At 37.0% G+C, this 13,588-nt stretch overlaps 1 protein-coding gene across 1 annotated transcript in view; it reads right to left on the bottom strand.

The window, feature by feature from the left end:
- b3galt1b (UDP-Gal:betaGlcNAc beta 1,3-galactosyltransferase, polypeptide 1b) overlaps window positions 1-13,588 on the bottom strand; it is a 55,162-nt gene extending 41,574 nt beyond the window's left edge. Inside the window, exon 1 of the mRNA XM_040028176.1 lies at window positions 13,491-13,588. The gene's annotated coding sequence lies outside the window, so the exon portion shown is untranslated. The remainder of the gene's footprint in view (window positions 1-13,490) is intronic.

Here is a 13,588-nt window from a genome sequence, read left to right on the forward strand (position 1 = left end):
AAATGACTATTTTTATTGTTATCGCTGGTGTTGTTATTGTTTAAGACAGCTGAAAAGGTCTAACTCTCATTACATAAACACTAAAGTGAGACTTGTCAGCTGTAAATCTTAGGGTTTTTTTTTTTTTTTTTAATGACAAGCCCAGAGGCTTCAAAATAAAAACAATGAAATCTCAACTTCTGATCAGTAAAAAATAATAATAAACAAATATGACCCTCTTTGGCCACTGAATATTTCTGCAGGGAAATGACTTTTTCTTAAAGACCATATACTAAGCATTATTTATTAGCAGCATTCGGCAACCTGAAAGACTGGCATTTCCACTTACATAACAATTGACTTGTTCTGCCTCAGTGTCAGGAAACAAACACAAAAAAACCAACCTTTCTTTATGTGTTATGGTAAAGAGCATAAACAGAAACCCGAGATCCACACACTCAATGGCAGGAAAACAGAAGAATGTGTTAATAGAGGGAAAATAATACTGAAACAAAGGGAAACTAGGGCTATACAGACACACACAGACACACTGAGGGCTAATGAGGGAATTAGACACAGCTGGGGAACTAGGCACCGGCTAAACTAATTAGGATAACGAAGTGGAGAAGTAAGACTAAATGCATAACACACGAGACAACTAACCGCCAAACTAAATCAGGAAACAGCTAAAAAGGGACTCAAACACAATAGTAAACTTAACATGATGAAATGAAAACGAAAGGAAGACATGAAGGGAAAACTTCAGGAAACGAATACTCTCGTTAAAAACATAGTGACTGCAAATAGGAATGCTAAAAATACACATAAAGATGATAATATAAACATATTACGAATCAAACTGAAAATTCAACCAGAAAATATTCAAATATAAAAAAAGTTCCCAAAAACAGTCGAACCCCCCAAGGATTTGACTGTTTTGACTGGGATATGTTTTGGACTCATGAGATATACATTTATTTGAACACTTGTTTAAAGACTGTCATGTCACTTTTTTCTTGTAAGGGCAAATTTGATTTGTTTGTGTGACTGAGGGAAAAAATGTGTATTTTAATACAGTTTACCCACTTTGTTTATATGACTTTGACTATGTCAAACAGCTTTTAAAGTGACTTTGCCAAGTGGTCTGAGACTTACACATGCTTTTTCTATTTTAATATGCTGAATATGTTAATGAATACTTCTTTGATCTGTCAAAGTTGTTTTTCCTGCTGCCTACAGTAAGTGACTGGGCTGGAGGAAAGGCTTTTACAGCACCCCAGGCTGGCCAGGCAATCATGCCCCACCACAGCTGCAAAGCTATATTCAACTCAAAAATATCCTGTTTACAAAAGAAATTTTCATTTGGCTGGAGGCTAGAGTTTAAAATAATAATAATAAATTTTTTTTTTCTTTCTGTTTCATATTCTTCCTTTCAGTCCTGGCATATTTTCTGTACCTCATTTCAGCTTTCAAATATCCTTCAGGAGCAGATATTTAATCCTGGTCTAGTATGGTTCAACTTGCTGTAAGCAGACAGAAAACATAACATAGAGTTTTCCCCACATGACACTATCATCCAATATCTCCCCAGCAAAGTGATAACAGACGATTTCAACCCCATTATCTAAAGAAGCCTATTTAATTTGTCGGGGATTTGTTCCTTTTTTTCAAATGCAACACCTCTTATTACTGTCACTGAATATAAAATAATATCACCGAATACATGTTCCCCACCTAACTGCCCTCCGAGGGAGAATGCCTCCTGAATAAGTGACTTTTACAAAAACTCGGGGGGCGTCATTACCTTGTTCAAAAATGTATCATCTACAATTACTGAGTTGATGAAGGAAAATGTTTGTAAGAAGGAAAAGTAAAAAAAAACAAAACACTAGCTTCCTTGCAGTGCTCCACGGGCATGCTGGAAGAAGAAGTGCTTGAAAAACTTGAAGGGAAAGATCATATGCTTGATTCCTTTGACTAAAATTGCTCTCTTTAACTCAAAGCTAGAAGCCCCCTTTTCAAGCAACCACTACAATGACAGCTCTAAAGCTTTAGGATATATATATATGTTTATGACACACCTCAACTTGAACAACAAAGCACATTATACTGTATGATGTGGGACTTAGAGGTCTGCAGTCACCATCAAGGCTCCACTTCATTAATTGTCTGGGGATTCTTGGAAATATCAGTTCCAAGCAGGCTGCACGCTGATTGGTGAAAGGTGCAGGTTTAGTGTCACCTTCACAGGCTGTTCCATTACTCTGTGCCCTGAGAGGGAAGAATGGCACTGAGATCACAGGAAGCTCATAGTTTTTGTAGTAGCAGCTCTGGATCAATTATTTCTAGTTTACTGCGGTATTTCACTATATAGCTGAATTAATACTGCATATAGTTGGAATATTAACTAGTTGAGACCTCCAGAAACCACCTATTCGCTCTCTGAAAGGCTCTGCGTTGTGCACTTGTGGGCAGCTTTCTTTTGTCTGCTTGCCATGTTGGCACACAGGGCCCTGAATGACACCAATATAAATATGGATAAAGCAAGGCTACTGTCAGAATTCAGTTCATGTTTTAAGACATAAATGCTCTTCAGTCAAGGTCAACAACCAAACAGATCTTTGTCACTTTGAGCTTTCAGTGCCTGGAGAATTTCTCAAACTGGATCATTTTGTTTTAACCTTGAATGAGCTAAAATGTATAAATGAGTAGAGAACATTTACCTGGCTGTTAACTTATCATTATATCATATGTTGCTATTATTTATTTACACTTATGCCAGGCCTTTATTGTGTAACTTGGACAAGCACAGCCAGTCAAAGGAATCTGTGATTTTCACATTTTATCTGTAAATAATTTGTCTTCACAGATTGACAGACTTCATTATTTCCAATGAAATTCAAACACCGCTGAGAGCATCTATTTTGGTATCTCATAACTTTAAATACAAGGTTGGAACATTTATATTTTTGGAAAACAGCAGCAAAAACACCAATTAAATCTATCGACATGAAGTTTGAACTCTTTCTGGTGTTATGCAACCAGCTGTTATACAATCACAGTTCAAATGTTGGCTGACTTGACAATGTAACAATGTGCTGTGGTGTTTTTTGTTCTTGGCTTTTGGCAACAGTACAAAGCTGTGATCCTGTGAAAAGGCAGCAGAGAATATTTTGGATTCTTTAATGAATGAGAAAATGTAATTCAGGAAGTCACACTATTAGAATAGGTTACTTTTAGGTTAAGAGGAGGAGCAGAGTTACTTTGGGAAAACTTAGTAGCATGCATACATCAGTCTTTTGTTGATTGGTAGAAGGTCAGATTATTATTACCAATCACCCAATCTACACATGAGCAGTTTTAGCTCTGGATGGAATGATATTGTCTTGGTTTTAATTGAGTAATTTCTTTAATTTTGTTATTCTTGGCCTTTGTGTATTCCGTCACTTTAACTTCCTGTCTTTGTTAGTTTTCCCCCTCCTTTGTGATTGTATGCCCTGCCCTGATTAGTCACACCTGTGTTCAATTAGCCTATCAACCCCCCTCAGTATACACTCAATGTACCTTGTTAGATACACCTGTTCATCTGCTCATTTACACAAATATCTGGTCAACCAATCACATGGCAACAACTCAATGCATTTAGACAATACAGACAAGGACAAAATAAGCTGCTGAAGTTCAAGTTGAGTATCAGAATGAAGAATAATAAATGGCACAGCTGTTGGTGCCAGGCAGGTGGGTCTGAATATTTCAGAACTGCTCATCTACTGGGATTTCCCCAGACAACCATCTCTAGAGTTTACCGAGATTGGTCTGAGAAAGAGAAACAATCCAGCGAGCAGCAGCTCTCAAGGTGAAAGTGTATCGGTGATGCCAGAGGAGCACGTCAAGCTGCCAGAAAGGCAAAAGTAACTGAAATAATGACTTGTTACAACCAAGTATGCTGATGACCATCTTTTAAATGCACAGGTTGAACCTTGCAGTAGATGGACTACTACAACGTTCAGATTTTAGGGCTAGAATTTGAGTTTAAAAACCACAGCCTACCTGAGTATTGTTACTGACCGTGTTCATGTCTTTATGACCACAGTGTACCCATCTTCTGATGGCTGCTTCCAGCATGGTAATGTGCCATGTCACAACTCAGATCCTCTCAAACTTACAATGAATTCACTGTAATAAAATGATCTCCACGGTCAATAGATCTCAATCCACTTCAGCACCTTTGGGATGTGGTGGAACGGGAAATTTTCATCATAGATATGCAGCACAGATATTGTGCAAATCTACAGCAATCGTGTGATGCTATGATCGCAATATGAACCATATTCTCTGTGTAATGCTTCCAGCACCTTAAATCTATGACATGAATATTTAGGGCAGCTACAAAGGCAAAAGGGGTTCCAACCCAGTAGCAAGATGTCTGGTAAATATATATACATCTTGTTGTTCACTTAAAACTAAACAGATTATCTCCTTCCTTCTTTAGTCAAGTTATCCAGACTTTACTTCTATTCCTTGTGTTCTTTATATACCTCCATGTTTTCGTTGTTTTGTTTTCCCTGACGTATTATCGCTTCGCTTATGACTGTGTGAACTGTTTTATTGATGCTGACTTTTTCCTGTTCTTCATTTGAACTGTAGGTATAATCATTGTTTGTTTTTTAGATGAAAGATTGGATTCTGGACTTCTACCCTGCCTCCTGTCTGTCCTGCATTTGGGTTCCCTCCCTACAGTGACTGTCACAGGCAGTCTTTATCTTGTGTTTAATCTGTGTTGTTATTCTACTCTGTAAGGTGAATTAGGGTAAACCGAACCAGCAAAATCAAGATGAGGTCCAGAGATTATCCCTAGAAAGGATGTAATGAGTGTAAATGTTTAACTGGCTGATTTGGGCACAATCACATCACACTGAGCGTTGTGTGAGTGTGTCCCTTCAATTGGAGTTTAAATAAAGGAAAATAAGTCTGGAGTGGCTGGTTTCTGTTGGTAAACAGACCAAATTTACTCCACTAACTGAGTATGGAGGTGGATGAAATTTTGCCCGCATAGCTCTCCTCACTATTAGAATTATAAAGTATTCCTAAAAAATCAGTCATAAGTCCATAGAATGATTATCAAATTATACACAAACTCTCAATTCACCGTGAAGATGTTTGTAGGGACAGAAATATCTAACTAACTATACGTCATCGTCAACGGTAATCAGTAATCTGACCTTCAAAACCTTTGCTTTCCACTTTATACTACTCTGTATAAAGGGCACATCTCTGAAGACTGGAATTGGACAAAATGTCTGATAAGGAATACAAAATTCCTATGACAGTATCCTGGATAAAGGAACACTGAGTAGTGTATCCATTCTATTATCCTTTCAAGAGTCTAAGGTAGATAAGGATGGCTATTCAATCCCTTCAAGGGTCATTTGGGTTATTTGTAGAGGGGAAAAAAATTGCTCTCTGTGCATAGTAATTTGTTACTTCAGAATAAATTTGTAGGGATTGTGAACTGCTGAAGCACGAGAAAAATAAATCCGATTTGAAACAAATTCAGAAACTGTTAAAGACGATGAAGCTGCTCTACCGGGATGTGGCTGAGACTGACTGGCAGTCAGAGAATATATGCTGAAGGATTACAACACTGCTTAGTTATGGTTGACTACAGAGCATCTTAATGCATATGGACTGTAGTGGAAATATCCATGAGCAACAAACAGTAGTGGAACATATTAGTAGCACTATTAGTATTTATAGTAGTAAGTATTAATTAATTTGTATTAATAACACACCTTATCATTATGTTTTTTTCTTAGGCAGTAATGAGAAATTATTAATAAATCAATAGGAATCTAATTCTGCTCTGGTATTTTCTCCCTTGGCTGTATTAGTTTGGCTTTTGTTTTTATTTTATGTGCTGCCAGCAAATAGATTTAGATTACTACACCCAAAAACAAACATTTGCACACCAGTTAATGTAAGCCTAAAAATACAGGCTGTTAATGCTTCTCATGCTCTGCTCCTTAGAACAATCTTGCTAGCTATATGACTTGCAGGAGCACTGCTAAAGCTGATTTTGGAACTTTTCTTCTTTGTCATTTGAGGGTCATGGTTCCTAAAGAACTTGTTCATGGCTCTTTTTGTCACGGCATTAAAAATGGTTTGGTCTGCTGGTCACTGGGGAAATCAAGTCACACAAGAACAGGCCCCAGTTCAGGCTCATTCCTCTAATAAGGTAGCTCAAAACCAGTCACTGCCTGGAATTGTTCCTATGTACCTCTCAGTAAAATGCAATTCTTCTATCTCAGTATTTGTACTTATGAAACAGAGTAAAAGAAACACTGATCAGATTTATTCTAACGCCACAAGTTTTATGTGGTATGCTAAACAAGGCAAGATCAGAATTTACTGTATAAATAGCTTGACGAAATCAACCAATATTGTCATTAAGGAATTTGTGCAACTTTACCACAAAACAAATCCAAAATGTAAGTAACAGGAAATATCTAGAATTGCATTCCAAATCATGACGGGCTTTTTTTTTTTCTTGATGCATTCTCATAAATGAGAAGAATATCACTAATGAGAGGGAAAAAACACAGAGGCTCCTCCAGAGTCTTGTTGAAAGATTGAAAACAAAAAGTAATTACAGTAGGTCTGTAGGAGGATCAGAATGATTAAAGCTGGGAACATTCGGATGCAGAGACACACTAACAAGACGCTGAAAAGCAGGAGAGTGCTATATGTGATAAAGGACCATAAAATACAATTATGTTGGAGACAGAAAACAAGTCAAAGTCCAGTGAAAATAATGGAGTTTTATATTAAAATGTAAAAATTTAAATTTAAATGTACGACGAAGTTAAGGCACATTTCTGCGTGATGCATTTATCTAGTTTAGCTGTAGCATTAAAAAGACATTGAACAGCATTTTTGCTATAACTTTTTATTCTGAAATCTATTTTGTTTGTTCTTTGTAATTGCCACTGAAAAACAACACCATCAGCATTTAAATTTGTATACTCTAATTCTATGTTTCATTGCTGCTACCGCACTGCCTCTGGGCTGGAATTTTCCGGTGATAAGTAGGATTTGTTTTGCTAAAGACAAAGTATCTCAGCAACCGTGAAAAACAAATAGTATTTGCTAGCTGTTAGAAAAGCCATAAGCAAACACTGACCTGAAAATACTCCATGCCATTTTTCTATACCACCGAGGCGAAAAAAAAGACATAAAATTAAGAGGCATTTAAAAATATATATTTAATACAATACAACAAAGATATCAGTGACAGCATAATTCTATATATAAAAATAAATATTAACAAAAATGTAAGGTGTAAATATGAAAATATTTTAAGTTTGTCTTAAAAAAAGGTTGTGCCAAAAAACAAAAAGAACATTTCTACTTAGTTTGTCTGAGGTGTTGCAGTGCTTCTGGTGACTTGGCTCCACATTTTTATTGCTAATCAAATTAGCGTTTTTAAGCTACACAGCTACTTTTTCTGTCTAGTTAATGTTAGACTTTTCTCAGCTTCAGCATTTGAAAAACAACACATTTTATTAACAAATAATGGGTTTACCATGTGAATTAACCCTATCTGTTATAAAGTTGTAGAGAGCCAGGGCACATGCTGCCTAGCTCCCATGTTCATTTTATTGTTTTTGTTATTAACCATAGTTGCTAGTCGCTACCTTAATGCTACTTGCCTGTCTGCAGGGAGCTGTGTGAAGTTGTGTATCAGCTAGAGGCAGTGTTGCCAACTCCACAGTAAGAAAAATCGCTATTGGTTGTCCTAAAAGTCGCAAAATGATGTCATTGCCTAATTTGCATAATTGGCCAGTCTAATGTAATTGTAACTTACGTTGTAGGAGAGAAAGAAAGAGGACTATCCTCTGCCCATGAGGGTTTTGGGACGGGCGAGGCGCCCACGGCAGCACCCGCTGCTTGTTGAGAAGAGCGATACTTGTTTTCACATCAAAAAGTCATCATAAGTCTCCAATAACACCAGAAAAAAGTCACCAGATTTGTTGCTAGTCGCTTTTTAGAAAAACAGTCGCTAAGGGGGTCTGAAAACTCGCTAAATATAGCGACAAAGTTGCTAAGTTGGCAACACTGGCTAGAGGAGGCAAAGCTGACACTGCTGGCATTAAACCTCCTGTAAATGTTTAATAAATGTCAGTAGTTTTTAGTCGTGATTAGCATCTGAGAATGGGTTTTACCGTGCATACATTAGGTTTGATACACTGGGTAAAAATTTAATTTTCTAACCTTCGTGTCATCACTCACTTGTTAAATCACTTCGTACTGCACACTTCTTCCACCAAAACGCAGCAAACATGGCCGAGACCCTAATGTTATCTAGTGGTCACAGTACAATGCCAAAAAACGAACCATAGATGGATGCATGTTAGCGTTGTTTTCATGCATAACAGAAACCGTATCAGGCTGTGTCTTACAAAGTAAGAAATCATAGTCAGATTGCTGCAAAGAAGGAATTACATGCATTTGTTTTTGTTTCGTTTTATACAAGACAATTATTATGGTTAATAAAGTTGTTTCCCTAGGATTAATTTTATTGTGGTAAAAGTAGCAGAATAACTACTTTAGCTGATATAACTGTACGGATCAGGATAGACACAAAAATAGGACATATAAAATGTTACAGTTTTGGGATTTAGACATTTTAATTCATTACTCTGAACATGAGGTATTTGAACAGCTAAAGTAAAAGCATTACTACTGGAGGGAGTGATTACATGGCTTCTGCGATTGGGATGTTAAGTGCTGTAAATCTTCTGGGGTTCTTGAAAACAGTTATTAATGCGCAAAAGCACAAAAATTGTTATTAATGTCATCTAATAAACTGAGTTTAAAGAGGTCAACTTTTCTGAATGATTTTGGTGTTTTCCCAAGGGGAGAGGCTACTGGGAATGTTAAGGGCAAAATACTTGCAAAGTACTTCAAATTGTGCACTTTGCAAATATGTGCTGTAAGCATTCAGGTACTGGAGGGCTTCCCATTCTTCTCTTTCACCCATACAGCCTTTCCCTTCATCCATCCTTCTCTACAGATCTCTTCACATCAATGCAAACTCTGCTTCATCCTTTCATCCATCCCTCACTTTTCTCCCTGAGCTCTCCTTTTTTAAAGTTGGACCTCAAAAGGTACTGAACCTGTGCATTATGAAGCCTCTTTTTTTCCAGGCTCATATTTTTCTTTTCCCTCTCAGCCTAACTTGATGTGCGACAACCTCTTGAAGGTTTTCAGCTTCCGTACAATCCAGTACCTCAAATCATTAAATATTAGACCCCATAACAGCCTTGCTGATTTAAATTATTGGTTGGATTTTCCTGACACTTTCAAAATAAAACTGTAGAACTTATATAAATATTTTGTGTGCCTCTTACTGCGCTGATTGATTTGGTTTCTGTTTAATCTTGCAGCAGCTCCCTGTCTGATCATCAATAAAGCAAGTACTTCTCGATATGTCTGAGAACTGATAATGTTATAAAAACTTTAAAGGAACAGATTTTTCCCCTGGAAGACCACACACCAATTGAGTTACTGTGCAGAAACAAATTCCTCCCACTGACAAGATGTTAGTGCTCATGATGCCATGACAGCTAACTGCACTCTTCTGGCTGACAGATGATGTTGGGTAGAAAGAAAATATCCCAATTATTTTTTTTTTTTTGGATTGTTACAGATTTTTTTTTTTTATTTGCTTTTTGGGCTTTTAGATTCCAAAACTTGGCCATTCTCAGAGGAAGAAATATGTAAATCTGATTTGGAGGTGATCTGTCACATTAGATATTCTCTGGATTGACTGAGAATATATCACATTTCACATTTGATATCGATGGATGCAGGTTTGAGCTAAAACAATTTATTTGACATTTTTTAATTTAATACAAGATCCAAATATCAGTATCACTTGACACTGGCCCAGTTGACTGATATATTGGTATACCTGGAAAAAAAAATGACATTAACTGAACTCAGTGGCCAATAATGTTGATTATATCATTTTTTTTTGCCGGTTACATTTTTTTAAGTGTGATAAAGAACCTTAAGACACATCACAGCTATTTTTTTTTTAATAAAAAATATTTCTTTGTTTCCTTGGGGGGAAAACACACAAAAAGGAAAAAACAAAACAAAGTAAAAAGGCTAAATTAAATATCAGTACTGGCATTGGATAGCAGCCAGATTTTTATATCCCAGAATTTCACAATCTGCATCCCTGGTTGATACTGATGTTTTTGCGTGTATTTAGTTTTTGGGTTTTTATGTGGTTGTTTTGGTCTTCTTGTTGTGTGTCTTCCATTTTGTTCCAGTCATTATGAAATACAACTGTTTTAAAGTCTTTCAGTCCTTCATGACAGCATAGTGAAATTCTATCATGCACATTTATGATCTCAACCCCAGACTGCAAACTGATGAGATACAATGCACAACCATTGATAGTTGCCAGTTTTTTTGGCAGTCAGGAAAGTGATCATTGGCTGATAATGATGTACAGCCAATAAAGGTCCACCCCTAAAAAAGAAAAAAGATTACTGCTGCCAACGCAGCATGTTCTCAATTTATTTGCCATCCAATAACATTCTCGAATTAAAGGCCATCAAAGTAGAATCAAAATTTAACACTATTTTAGAGTATGCCAGATAGCATTATAGGGAGCACTGAAATTTTCAGAGTTGAAGAACAAATTTAATCCATGATAATAAATAATAAATATATCAACAGATCCATTAAATATGTTAAAAATTTTATAAACACACAATTTGATGATTATTAATGGAGTTTGCCATAAACGTCTATACGACTGAAAGGTTTTTTTTGCTACTACAGGAGTCCAGGAGAAGCTTTTAGGCATTTCCACTTTTAAGACCCAGAAGCGACGTTTAAACAGTCCTATCCACCCAAAACATGCACAACAGTGATAACACTGTGTCATCACAGTCAAATAGCAACAAAGTGGCAAAAAGCCAAACTGTCAGAAACAGAATATTTTAGAACAAAAGACACACGTCAGTAAAGAAGCAATTCGCAGTACTAGAATGGTACCACGGTGATCCCTGATTGTTATCATTATGACTGTTGTCACAGTATGTGCAAATGATCACCACTTCAAAACACAAGCTTCTTGTGGTTGCTTTCATTAATTCAATCAGTCAATTCCATGCTCCTTACATGGTGCAATTTCACTAAGGGTCATTAATAGACTAATGGCTCACTTTTACACACAAAACACCCACTAAGATGCTCACACTGTAAAAGATTCATGTTATTGGTTTAACATCTCAACAAAAAAGCATTACATTTCTTAGGAAGATAGGGAAGAGCCACTCTCAGAAACATACTAGGTACATGAAACCATAACTTTGCTCTGTATAAGCAGGTATATCATCCTGATTTACAGTAGCAGAGTGAGTGACACTCAAGAAATTAGATCCATAGATTGTGGTCCTGTGGTAGCCATTGATTTCTTTACAGCACCTTTTCCCTAAATGTTATGGGGCTGCTTTGGTTGTGGTCATGTTACTGTTTACTCCTTGGATCATTACTTTACTATTATTTGTGTTTTAATTGGACTATGGGGAAAAACTGCTGTTTCCTATTGAATGAGCTATTCTCAAATACGCCAGGAAATGTTATACGTTTCTTGGTAAAGAGTCTGTCAATCTGTGCTTTTAGGGAAGAGAAAGAGCTGGCACAAATACAGCAAGAAAATAAGCTGTGCACATGTCAGCCTATTATTAGCCAGCCTAAGTCCTGGCTGTTTTGGATGGGTAAATACAGAGCTATTGTCCTGACTTCATTCAGTTGCCCTTTGAATGGCTAAAATTTACCGTGCAAGAATAGAACTGTGATTTTTACACAGATCAACATAATAAACATGATAGCTTTTTATGTATAATTCGATTTCTTATATACAATGCATTTATCTAAACTATACCTATTTCTCCAACCACTGAGAATCACTAATAATCTAATATATGACAATGCCCTTATTTTTACAGATGATTTCTATTCAATAATAGAGTCAGCTTGACATTATCTCCTTTGTATGCTGCCATTTATTTAGAACAGCCTCGATGTAAAATGCACTCACGTGCTCTAAATAAATGCTGATTGTAAGCCCAGTGTAACACGGGAAGCACCACTGACTAAGCAAAGATACAGTACTTTAACCAAGGGTTAAAGCTTTAGATTCCCGCGACTAATTACACCTTGCAGAAATGTGATTAGTGAAAGCAGTCAGAGTAAGCAGAGCACAGACACGTACACGAACCTATATGAGCAAGTATAGGCACATGATCAGCTGCATACAACGTAAACAACAAGACGCTGCTAGACGCAGAGTCAGTCTGGCAGTGAGCGTTAATGGCTGTATGGGCAGATGGACATGCAATGGAAACCATCATATGGCTGCATCACAAAGAGGATTAGCATTTGATCCAGCTAGTGATCTAAAATGACCCAGCAGATGCAGCAAGAAACACAACTCTTAGGAAGAGCTTGCAGTCTCTTGGCTCTAAACTTTAAGCCTTCCTATTATTCTCATCAGACTGTTTGCTACATAAGTGATAAAATGATATTTCAATATTACCATGGAGACTAAGTAAAGCCTCAAATTAAGCATAGGTATTAAGGTTTAAGGAAGCTCACACAGCTTATGTGAATTCACTAAAAAGAGGTCTTTTCACAAGGTGATGTGAGGGAAATTTAAGAGCATCCATTTTCTTCTTTTTGGAGATGTTGCCACTGGACACCAAAGTCTGATCCACTGAGCATCACTTACTACCAACAGATAATAAATAACAATTATGATACAACACTTATACAAGACGACTTTTATTTCATTTATTTAAAGGTTTATATATTTTGGGCAAAATATCCAGCAGAACGTTTTTCTTTCCATATATCTAAACGATTTCCTAATGCTTATATTATTCATCAGTCACGACAAATATAGCCCATCTTTAAAATTTTAATATTTTCTTACAAGATTTATTTTCTTTGCAAGCGAGCGTCAAGAAAAAAAAATGCATAAAAATTGAATAAATGCATCCGTTTAAACTTTGATTCAGGTGCATTGTAACTTGGCTACCTATGCCTGGTGTCCTCATTGCCCCGGACAAACTACGCATTTCTAACGGTGAGTGCAGAGGTGACAGCCGTGCCAAAGAGGACGGAGATCAGGGAGTGCTCAGCTGGGATTGCACCGAAGTCGCCAAACGGCATCCCTAAAGACCCAGGCGGGTATAACCCGAACGTACTAAAGCAAAGACCAAAGCTCAACAATAGAGGGGACACCCGAAAACCTGCGGATGAGCGTTCGGAAATGTGGAAGGACAGATGATGCGATGAATCCACTCATACTGCAGAAATTTTAAAAAGTAGAACCATCCCTGCGTAATGCATCCCACAAGATAAGAAAAGCGTAATCTTTCACTGCTTATTGGCACGGAAAAGAGGAAAACCGTCCTCGTTGTACATACCTCACTCACTGTCTCCATCCCACTCAGACTTGTGGTCCTGATGATATGATACCGCGTTGCTCCAGCATCCTAAAAAGCACCGTTGTTCGACTGAGGAG

The sequence above is a fragment of the Simochromis diagramma genome, unplaced genomic scaffold, assembly GCF_900408965.1.
Source record: "Simochromis diagramma unplaced genomic scaffold, fSimDia1.1 OVJJ01000343.1, whole genome shotgun sequence".
NCBI lineage: Eukaryota > Metazoa > Chordata > Actinopteri > Cichliformes > Cichlidae > Simochromis > Simochromis diagramma.